This window comes from Centruroides sculpturatus, unplaced genomic scaffold, assembly GCF_000671375.1.
Source record: "Centruroides sculpturatus isolate CEXI.00-Female unplaced genomic scaffold, Cexi_2.0 scaffold1475, whole genome shotgun sequence".
Classification (NCBI taxonomy): domain Eukaryota; kingdom Metazoa; phylum Arthropoda; class Arachnida; order Scorpiones; family Buthidae; genus Centruroides; species Centruroides sculpturatus.
Window position 1 is genome coordinate 158,470 of NW_019385693.1, and position 10,389 is coordinate 168,858.

Below are 10,389 nucleotides of genomic sequence, written 5' to 3' on the forward strand. Positions count from 1 at the left end.
TACAGTAGAGCGTCGTTTATCCGAAAGCTGGTTATCCGAAACGTCCATTATCCGAAAGCATTCCAGTCGGCAAATTTAAATTTTCGCTAGTGCTGTGGCGCTGCAATCTTCGGCTATTTCTCGGGCTACTCAAATATTTTACGTTTTTGATACTAAATTAACATCTGAAGTATAATTTTTTATTGTTTTTATATTTTTCAATAAATTTATTTTGTTTGTACAAAATAAAATAATAATTTTTAACGATATAATAGTCTTCGTTAGGCTTAACATCGACGAAAATTCAACGCGAAGCGACATGCAACGGAGAAAAATTTCAACATGGGATAAATTAATACAGGTAGGCCTTCTACAACGCGGTAGATACGTTCCTTGAAAATACCGCGTTGTGGGAAATCGCGTTATAGGAGACATCAACTTAATACAAAAACTGGGATTCGATTCTAAAAAGAGAAAAACTTGGCGTTTGAATGGCGTTTTTTGAATTTTTCAAACCAGCCATTGCTAGCCACGAATTTAACACTGGTTTCATCAACCGACGACTGTCCCATTTGTTTTAAATAATCAAATATTTTTAAGGCTTTGTGTTTAACTGCACTTTTATTTAAGGCAACCGTTTCTTGTTCATATCTTCTATCCATAATATTAGCGCTTGTTCCATTTTTTTTTCATTATAGGTGCTCTCAGACGAGCAACATTTTTCGCAAGAATAGATGATCCGGATGCGACTGAATTCCTAATCTTTTCTACCTATTGCTTAATCGACCGAATAGTTGACTCATTTAAATTAAAATGCCTACCAATATCAGCTATCCGCTCTTGATTTTTAATTCGATCCAAAATTTCTATCTTTGTTTGAAGAGATATATTAATAAATTTCCTTTCTAACGACGGTCCTTTCTTTTCATTCGACATTGTTATGGCTAAAATGTTTTCAAGCAGTTTTGTGGACAGTAAAAATCGCAAAAAATAACTTCCCTTCACTATGTTGTTAAAAATATACACCTAATAGAAGTTTATACTGTATTTTGGACCATTTTTGTGGTCCCCACCTATTGAAAGAGTATAAATTATCGATAATTCAGTGATATATTTGATTGTTTATGGTAACTGATGCACATCTGTTTAGATACCGGTCTTCCCCTGAAACTTTCATGGGAATAACACGTCAACGTGGACAAACAGTTGTTTTCGAGAACATTTAGCTCTGTACACCGAACTGCGGCGCGTATTACGTGATCCGTTGCGAGTTTTCTGTTATGTGAAAGATAATTCGTCTCTAAATACCGTAAACCGCGTTGTAAAAGTATCGCGTTGTAAGAAAATTTTCACATTTTTCCAACCGCGTTGGAGCGAAAACGCGTTGTAAAGGTACCGCGTTTTAGGAGGCCTACCTGTATATTTTTTCGTACATGATTCGTTATCCGAAAAATAAGTTATCCGAACCACCCCAGTCCCCAATTGATTCGATAAACGACGCTATACTGTATCAGCATTAATTTAAAAAATTATTTTTAATTCTTAGTTCTGCAGGTACTTTTAATGTCCACAAAGCAGAAAGAATAAAAACAACTTGTATTTCTTTTTCTGTTTATAACGAGCACGACCCAACTCCATAGTGGAATGAACAAATCATGAAGGACAAGACCACTAGTGAAAAATTTCCTATAGATCTTATCAGGCAGTGAACCCTGGTCTTTCAGAATGGTAGGTGATATTTTGGCCAAGGTGGTTATGGTGTCAGTCTATTGCACTTGGAAATATGGAATCGAAACTGGGTGGTCGAAAAACCCTGGGTATTTTTGGGGTCTCTCCCATCCTTCACTATCCAGTCGCCTCAATTGTGGGCCTGGCCAAACTCATGATGAATATGATTAAAAAGCCCTATTTTATGCTACCACCAGTGACCAAGTGGATAGCACCCTGAACATGGTTCATGATCTAGTCACATGAAGTTTTCTGGGGTTTCTTACGTGTCTAATGCTTAAATAGGGGCCATTTTCCTATAAGACCTCCCGCAACACTCCCTTGGCAAATCGTCCATGTGATGGCCTTATTCCATCAACCCAATCCCTATTTCCACGAGACGAAGTGTTGAACTTAAGAAATTGTGCCATTCACAGCCGAATAACAAACGGTATTCTGCCGATCAATCAAATTTGGCGAAAAACTAACCAAATGTGTAAACTCGGCGCCTTCGAAAACTGCTCAAAACATATTTCGTTCAGGCCTGTAACCTCGTATTATGTAATTTTCCTATTCGAATGCCATCATCCGCCGGCCCGATAGAAAGAAGGGCTGTTGCGAAAGGGGTTTGAAGTAATTTGACCAAAAGTAGTTGGCCTCCTCCCGGAAGAGAGGATGGTCAACGACTACTAATTGATATTGGTCTACCATTAATATTTGAAAAGTGATACGGGTTGTGATGGCTCCGCATGTGATCGAAGTTGCTAACCTTAACGTCCGAAAGTCTTCATATAAAACTTGTTTAAATAAAAATAATCTTGTCAAAATTCGAGAATAATTGCTTTTATGTGATGATAAAGCGTTTATATTTTGCAACAGATTTTATAAACTACATGGGAAGTATGTTCTCCTAAATATCGATCGCGTTTATAGAAAAATTATTGGACTGCAGGTTTGAAAAAACTAGACCTGTAAGTTTCCACTGTCCTCCCTTTGTCCGTCTGTCTTTCCCTTGTCTCGAGAAAGCAGTTAGATGAAAATCGAGACCAAATATGAAAAACTTAGGGCAGAAGTCCAGATTAACTATACGAAGAAGTCACGTTACTTCGATTCAAAGTTCCCCCCGAACGGAGTTAGATGACGGACAAGACTCTATTGCTAACAGGAAAAATATGTGTAGAGGCAAGACACCACTAAAAGAATTGAGAACATCGAAAGTTGCAGCCCGGCATTGTGACTATGTCACAATAAATAATCACTCGTTACAATTAGTTTAGTTACGGCAACGTGATACGTGAGCGATCTGCCGAAGAGAATGCATCCCGGGAAGACATGTAAAGCTGGCCCCTATTTAGGTGTTACTAACGTGAAGAAAACCCAGAAAACCACGCGACCAGCCCGTTGGCCACGCTCAAACCCAGGACAAACAAAATACCGGTGTTCTGTCGTTTTATCCATTCGGCTACTGGAGGCAGTGTTTAAGACAGTATCGTTCGGAAATGAAAAAATCCGAGTGGCTAGTGGCTACCCGTCGCAGTAATTAAGTGAATGTAATATACATTTAAAAAAATTATATCTTTTTTTGGAAGAAGTATATTCAGTTAATGATTTTGTTAACTTTTTTGCCAATAGATAGCGATACTTGTAAATCAGCAACTGGAATGTAGACTGAAATTAATTTATTTACAGAAATTCAATATTTTGGGGGTGGGATTACGACATTATCTAAGTTAAAAGTATGTAAACGTAACTGCCGAGTTTCGTAGCAATTGGTCTAACGGCCTAGGAGTTTATAGCGAACAAACAAAAACATCATTTATATACTAGATCAGTGTTTCTCGACCTGTAACGAATCGTCGCCCCTTCAATAAAACCGTTACGTAGTATCGCCCCCTTCGCTTCAAAATTCCGAGGGTCGAGGCTAACGTTAAATTCGTATTTCATCGAATAGACTAGTGACTAATATAATGTTATTTGCTTAATTATTGTACGATATAACGAATAAAATATCTTATTATTCTTAATATAATGTTTTACTATATCGCCCAGAAAATTGTTTTTCGCCCCCAAAATATTGTTACTAATCGCCCCCCTCAACGTGGAAAAACGCCCACACGGGGGCGATATCGCCCCCGTTGAGAAACACTGTACTAGATGATGCAAAAGAATTATCGCATAACTCGACATTCAATTATCCGACATAAAACTAAGAGTTCATAGTGCTGTTTATTATTAATTTCTGTATTAAATAATCTATTATAATGGGCCCTTGTGAAGATTACTTTTATATTTGTTTTCTATAGGACTTCACTCTATTGTAATTATTGTATATTTAATGTAATAATATTTAATTATTGTGATATTTTATTTTTATATAAATCTGGAAAATTAAGAATTATTTGTGAAAATCGAACATATATTCCAGCAATTATTTAAAAGTTTTCGAAAATAGCACCACTTTCGGTTGGCAACACTGCGGCCTAGCCAATCGCCTGTTTGCCGTTTCGATCACGTGGGTCCCTTCGTATTAAAGAAACAAATAATTTCTTATATTAATTAATTATGTCAATATTTAGATTAAAATTTATTTTCGTAATCGATATTAATTCGTTTATAAAAGCTAAATCGTATTTTTTTTTGTCTTTTTTTTTGGTTTTTTTAAGCGACGATAAATAATTAATAAATTTCCAATCCGTTAAACCCGAAAAAAATATTAGAAATATTACAACGTTTACTTTCCTCTAACGAAATCGAAAACAATATCCTTCGCTTAGTTAAACGGTTTAATGCGATAGTTCCCTTCCCGACCGGTCGATCGCGATCTCTCAGTGAAGCGAGTGACGTCACGGACCGATCGGACGGTCCGTCGACGAAAAATCAAACTAAACGAAATAGTTTTTTGCTTCTGTCGAATATTTCTTAAAAACAAGACGGTTTATGTCATTAGGAACGGGAAGAGATCAAAATCGGAGAATTAACAGAGCGGAAAGCTTAGAAAAGGTGACGAAAAGTAGACGACACCGTAGACATTGCGATCTAGCTCGGGATATGAAGGAAACGGAGAGATGCGTCGTTAGCTTTGCGCAGAGGCGATATCGTAGCCAGTGAGGTTAATCCGAGGCGCGATTATTGCTAGTTGAAAACTATTCCCAATACCCCGCTGAGACGACGTGAAATACCGTCGGCTCCAGCAATTTTTGTAAGCCTCTCACGAGGCTGATTAACCAATCTAAAATTAGATACAAAAGGGTTTTGAAAACAAAAACCTCTACCTTCGTTGGTGAATTTATAAATCGTGCCTTATTACGTCATTTGGTCGATATTTTTTAATTCGACGAAGGATGTGACTTTTAATTAACACTTCACCGGTTATAGCAGGTATGACGTCATTATTACTATTTGTAGCTTTCAGTTTTCGGTGCTACTTTCATCTTTCATTATTAATTTCTGTATTAAATAATCTATTATAATGGGTCCTTGTGAAGATTACTTTTATATTTGTTTTCTATAGGACTTCACTCTATTGTAATTATTGTATGTGACTATTTTTGTATAAATGGCACGATTTACTTTTAGTTTGGTGTAGAATTCTGCTAATTCCTTATAGAATTGTAGTATTTCTGTAATTATAAATTTACACGTGGTAATTATACAGTAAAACTTGTTTATTTTTATTTTATTTTACATACACATGGAAATGCTATTGGACAAAACATTTCAACCCCCCCAATAACAGTTTAACATAATATAACAAATAAATATAATACAGTAGAACCTCGAAAACTCGTCCCTCGATAACTTAGCACTCCGGATAACTGGTCCACACCTTGGCAGGGCGAAAAAATCCTTAGTTAATTAATTTTCATTATAGACAGCTTTATAAAAGTATAAAAGCTCTCATAAAGTTTTTTTCTGAGGTCTGTCTTATCAGGTAAATTACTGTACACAGTGTATTCATTAATTTTCATTTTCATGTAGTGGCTCTATGCCTTCATAAAGGACGTACTTTTCCTTTGTTTAAGGGTATTTGGGCAGTTTATTCTCTGTTATATTCTGTACAAGTAAATACTGTACAAGTACAGTACAGTATTTTCTGAGGAAATACTCGTACTTATTTTTTTTAACCCCGTTCCCGATAACTCGGCATTTTCACAAACTCGGCCACCCTTCGGTCCACATTAGGTCGAGTTTTCGAGGTTCTACTGTAACAGTATAAATGATTTATAAAAAATTCACGATATATACAATTAGTAAAATTACTAAGAAATTAATGTGATAATACTTGGATGTATTTAATATTCAAATAAAAATCCAACAAGCTGAAAAAATAAGTAATTGAGATAATACATAAAACAGAACACGAATTTTCCATTTTGGCAGGTGTTTGTTTTTATGGCGGATTACGTTTTTGCTTCTTCTGCGTGTTGAAAAATATTATGATTAATGTTTAATGGTGCTTTTCCTCGGTTATAATTTTGTCTCTCGTAAAAGTTTTGTTTCGGACATGTGTTGGAACTCTGAAATGTGTGCGCGCGTGCGCTTTTAACTCTTCCAGAGTTTGGGGAGAAATGACAGTATTTCGTTGTAATGAAGACTTTCTTAACAATGAAAGTGCAATCTGAACAAAGACAAAGATGATAGATTGTTACGTAGAAGTTGATCATAATCTAAACCTACAAGTTATAGCATTATGATTTAGAATTTAGCTGCTATTTTGTAGAAAAGTTCCATTTTACTCTGGTTATATTATGCGAGTGGTTCCGTTTGTTTTAGACGGGTTTTTGGCTTATAATAGTATTTTTATAGTAAATTATTCCATTCTGAGATTTGTTTCCATTTAGACAGGTTTCTCTTTTGTAGAAAGTATATTTTAGAAGGTCTTACTGTATAATAATTGTAGTACTTGCTAATAGTTGTCATTTTTTTTCTTTTCCATTCACAAATATCTTCTTCCTGAAAAAACAATACAAGAAAAGTATCTGATTTTGGCATAAAGTAATTCACATAAACATCAAAATTTATTAAAGAGAGAACTTTTTATTTCTGTACATTCAAACTTGTTTTAAAAAATAACCTCAAAAGCATTTTTATTTATTAAAATTGTGTATTTTTAAGATATGGTTTTCCTTTCACAGAATTGCTAAATTTTTGTTTTGTATGGCAATACCATTTACTAGTTTGTCACTCCATGAAACTAGACATGTAAAAAGTTTCCTATAAAATGTTTGCATTTTTTATATCCTTAATATTCAAAACATTAATATAATTTTTACTCAAATTATTCTCAATAATTATTTTTTTTAATGATCTATAAGAATATTTCACAAGCCAGTTTACATTATTAATAATTAATAATATTAATTAATGCTCCATCACTCTATGCAATGTGTATTATTATGTGTCAGATAACCTCAATATTTTTGTTAATTGTCATGGATTTTTAGGTATTATTTTCAAGTATTTTATTTTACTGTTAGTTTAGAATATTTATAGGAAGTTGGTATGAAATGTAACATGAGGTAGGCATTCCTGGTTATTAAATAAAGTATATGTTACTGCTAAAGCTCAAAAGTCGTTAATCTGCAGATTAACTAGGGTGATCTGTTAAAGTTGTGAAAATTGTTCCATTTCTCAAATTACCTAGATAATGTGCAGAGTATCTAGGTAATCCGCACATTACCTACTAGGCACTCGGTAAAGTGAATATAAGATCTTTGCCACAAATAAATGTACCACAAATAGGTGTGCTTGTTGCAGAAACCAATTGCTATGAAATTCAAAGTGTCACCAATCTTTAGACTGCACTAATAAGTAAGCACAATTGGATAATGTTACCTATGGTGAGTAAAATGGCGGCTTGTCTCTGATTCCAGCAAAGAGAAGAAAAGAAACAGTGGGGACGTGCGTTCAAACCTAACCTAACCTATTCTAATAATTTGGTTGGTAATAATTATGGTAATTTATTAGAATAGGTTAGGTTAAGTTAGAACGTGCGTCCCCACTGTTTCCTTTCTTCTATTTGCTGGAATCAGAGACAAGCTGCCATTTACTCACCATAGGTAACATTAACTGCACAATTATATCATGCAATCACCAGAAAAAGTATGATAACTTTATTATTTTTCGTCTCCGGTCCAAAAGTAGGGTATCGTTGAAGTCATCTCGGTCCCCTCAGTTCAGATATATACTCAAAATCCCGAAATTCCATAGGTGGTTATCTATATAATAATTTCCCTAATTGTATTAATATTTTAAATCGTTTGATTTTTTGTGTGTTTTTTAATTGGTTGATGATTGATTCTATCAACTAATTTGTCAATTGTTTGATTGTATTAAGTTGATTCTTTAGATATCGAAAATTAAATAAAGAACATTATGTTAATTTAAGCGTACAGAAACATTGCTGTTGTTTCAGCAAAGATCTTATTTTCACTTTACCGAGTGCCTAGTAGGTAATTTGCACATTACCTAGGTAATTTGAGAAATACCTAGTTAATCTGCAGATTAGCTAGGTAATGTACACATTAACGACTTTCGAGCTTTAGCAGTAACATATACAAAAATGCCTTTTATTTACTAAAGTATTCGGCACATAATCAAAAGCCATGTCAGAAGTATTGTACATTTTCTCTTCGTGTATTTTCACGTTGCAATAAACAATATTTGTCTGTTTGTGTTGTTCAGATTGTTTAGGTCGAATCTATAGGTGTATATTAAATATATTTTTATAAAAATATGGAATTACTTGGTTGTGAAGGTCTTTCAAAACTTTGAACTGCATTGTTTAACAGATTTATAATATTTTTGCCATCATTTGAAGATGTATGAAAATACATCTTCAAATGAATTGTATTAGATATTCAAAGTAGGATTTGATCAATATAATGACTCAAAGAATCTGCAAGAGAAAGATGGCCACTTACAGCAGTCTAAAATCTTACAAAAATTAAAATTGTGCAAAGAAATTACATTATTTTTCTTCACAAGTATTATTATATAATATGGAAATGATCCTGATCGGGATATGTCTTTATTCTTTTTGATGCCAAAATCACATGCAAATCACTTACAAGTTAGATCATCTGCTATGAAAACATTCCATAAAGATTCAATCAAACAGTATTTTGACATGTGGAGAGAAATAATGGTTGACCAATTTATGTATTAATTCTTTCTCAATTTTTATGTACCAGCTAAAGTGTATTAAATTTGTTCAATTCTACACAAGTTGCATATCATTTTGATTGGCTCAGTGTGAGGATGACTCAAAAAATCAGAAAACATGAGTAAAGTCTCTTTCAATAGAATGTAGAATGTGCAAAACTCACAAATTTTCCTAACTTTTGATAGTTTTTTGATGATTTCAGAAACACGCAGCGGTTGTTATAGCAAATCAGAAGCCAAGGCAAGGTCATACCTGTTTGATTTGTGAATTTTTTTTTTGCTGTTTTTGTTCACTTTAATGCATTTGAGGAAACATTTTTGAATTAATGACAAACATTTTGCACATTGTAATATCTGTCAATCCGAGTAGTCCATTATTTTTAAATTCTTTTGCCCAATAAAATTGTTTATATAACAAACATAGATTTTCCTAGTCATATTAATTTATTAAAGAATGAATTAGAAAAGGGCATCATGCTTTAGTGAAAACAGTGTTATATTATATTTATAGCACATAATATACAGTACTGTGGCACATAAATTAACTTCATTTTAATATTTGAAGTTAAAACTATTTACAAAAATATATATCCTTTAACACAACCACAGAAGTAACAGTTATATTGGTTTCTGAAGAAAATCTTTATAAAACAAGACAAATAATAATAGGTAAAAATTCACAAATGATCAAATGTCAGCCTTTTATTTGAGGATCTGACACTTTTACATTAAAAAACAAATAAATCTTCTCACCATACTATCAAGTCCTTCACCAATTTATAACTGATTCAATCCCTCTGGTGGTAGGTATAAGTTATCCATTTCATTTGCATAATTTCACAGTGTTACTTCTGTGGTTGTGTTAAAGGATTAAAAGAAAAACTCGAAAATGTATATATATTTTTGTAAACAGTCTTAACTTCGGATATTTTTTTCTTCAATATTTGGAGTCATCATTGAACATTGTAACTTCATTTTAATTTGTCTGGAAAAGCATCTTAATACTATAAACTCATTTAGTAAATAAATAAAAACACATTAATTTGATTTTGGGTTACATTTCCTAATGTTTGCATCAGAAAACTATGATCTGTGAGGACTTTAAACTTCTTGATGTGACAATTTAATTTTGACATAGAATAAATTGAAAAAAATCTGTTAATTATAAAGTGTGAAGACCTTTCATTCTAATGTATATGTTACTGTGAATGACCGATATCTGGTGAATGTCAATATTCTCCGGTGAATGTCAGCTTTCACACAGTCGTTTCATGTACAAGGTCTGTTCAAAAAGTATCGGACCTTATTTTTTTCCGCGTAAACCAATGATGCGAGAGAGGCCTCCTTCGGTGGAGTTGTGGAGGGGACAGTCATGCACAGCCCTGAATTTTTTCCCGCCTGCAGGAAGCGTCAGTCGTTGGCAATCGGCGTATGAGTGAGGTCATGTAGTGCGCTCTCGTCGGATTTCACTAAGCTGGAAAATGACTGAACAACGTGAGCAGCGATATTACATCAAATTTTGCCAAAAACCTTGGCGAT

General features: G+C 33.6%; 1 protein-coding gene and 1 non-coding gene across 2 annotated transcripts in view; both read left to right on the forward strand.

Annotated features, from left to right (window-relative positions):
* LOC111641247 (protein rogdi-like) overlaps positions 1-10,389 on the forward strand; it is a 56,302-nt gene that overhangs the window by 24,273 nt on the left and 21,640 nt on the right. The gene's annotated exons all lie outside the window — the stretch shown is intronic.
* LOC111641256 lies at positions 4,762-4,902 on the forward strand. The gene has a single exon (XR_002759375.1). It is a non-coding gene; the product is annotated as a U4 spliceosomal RNA (small nuclear RNA).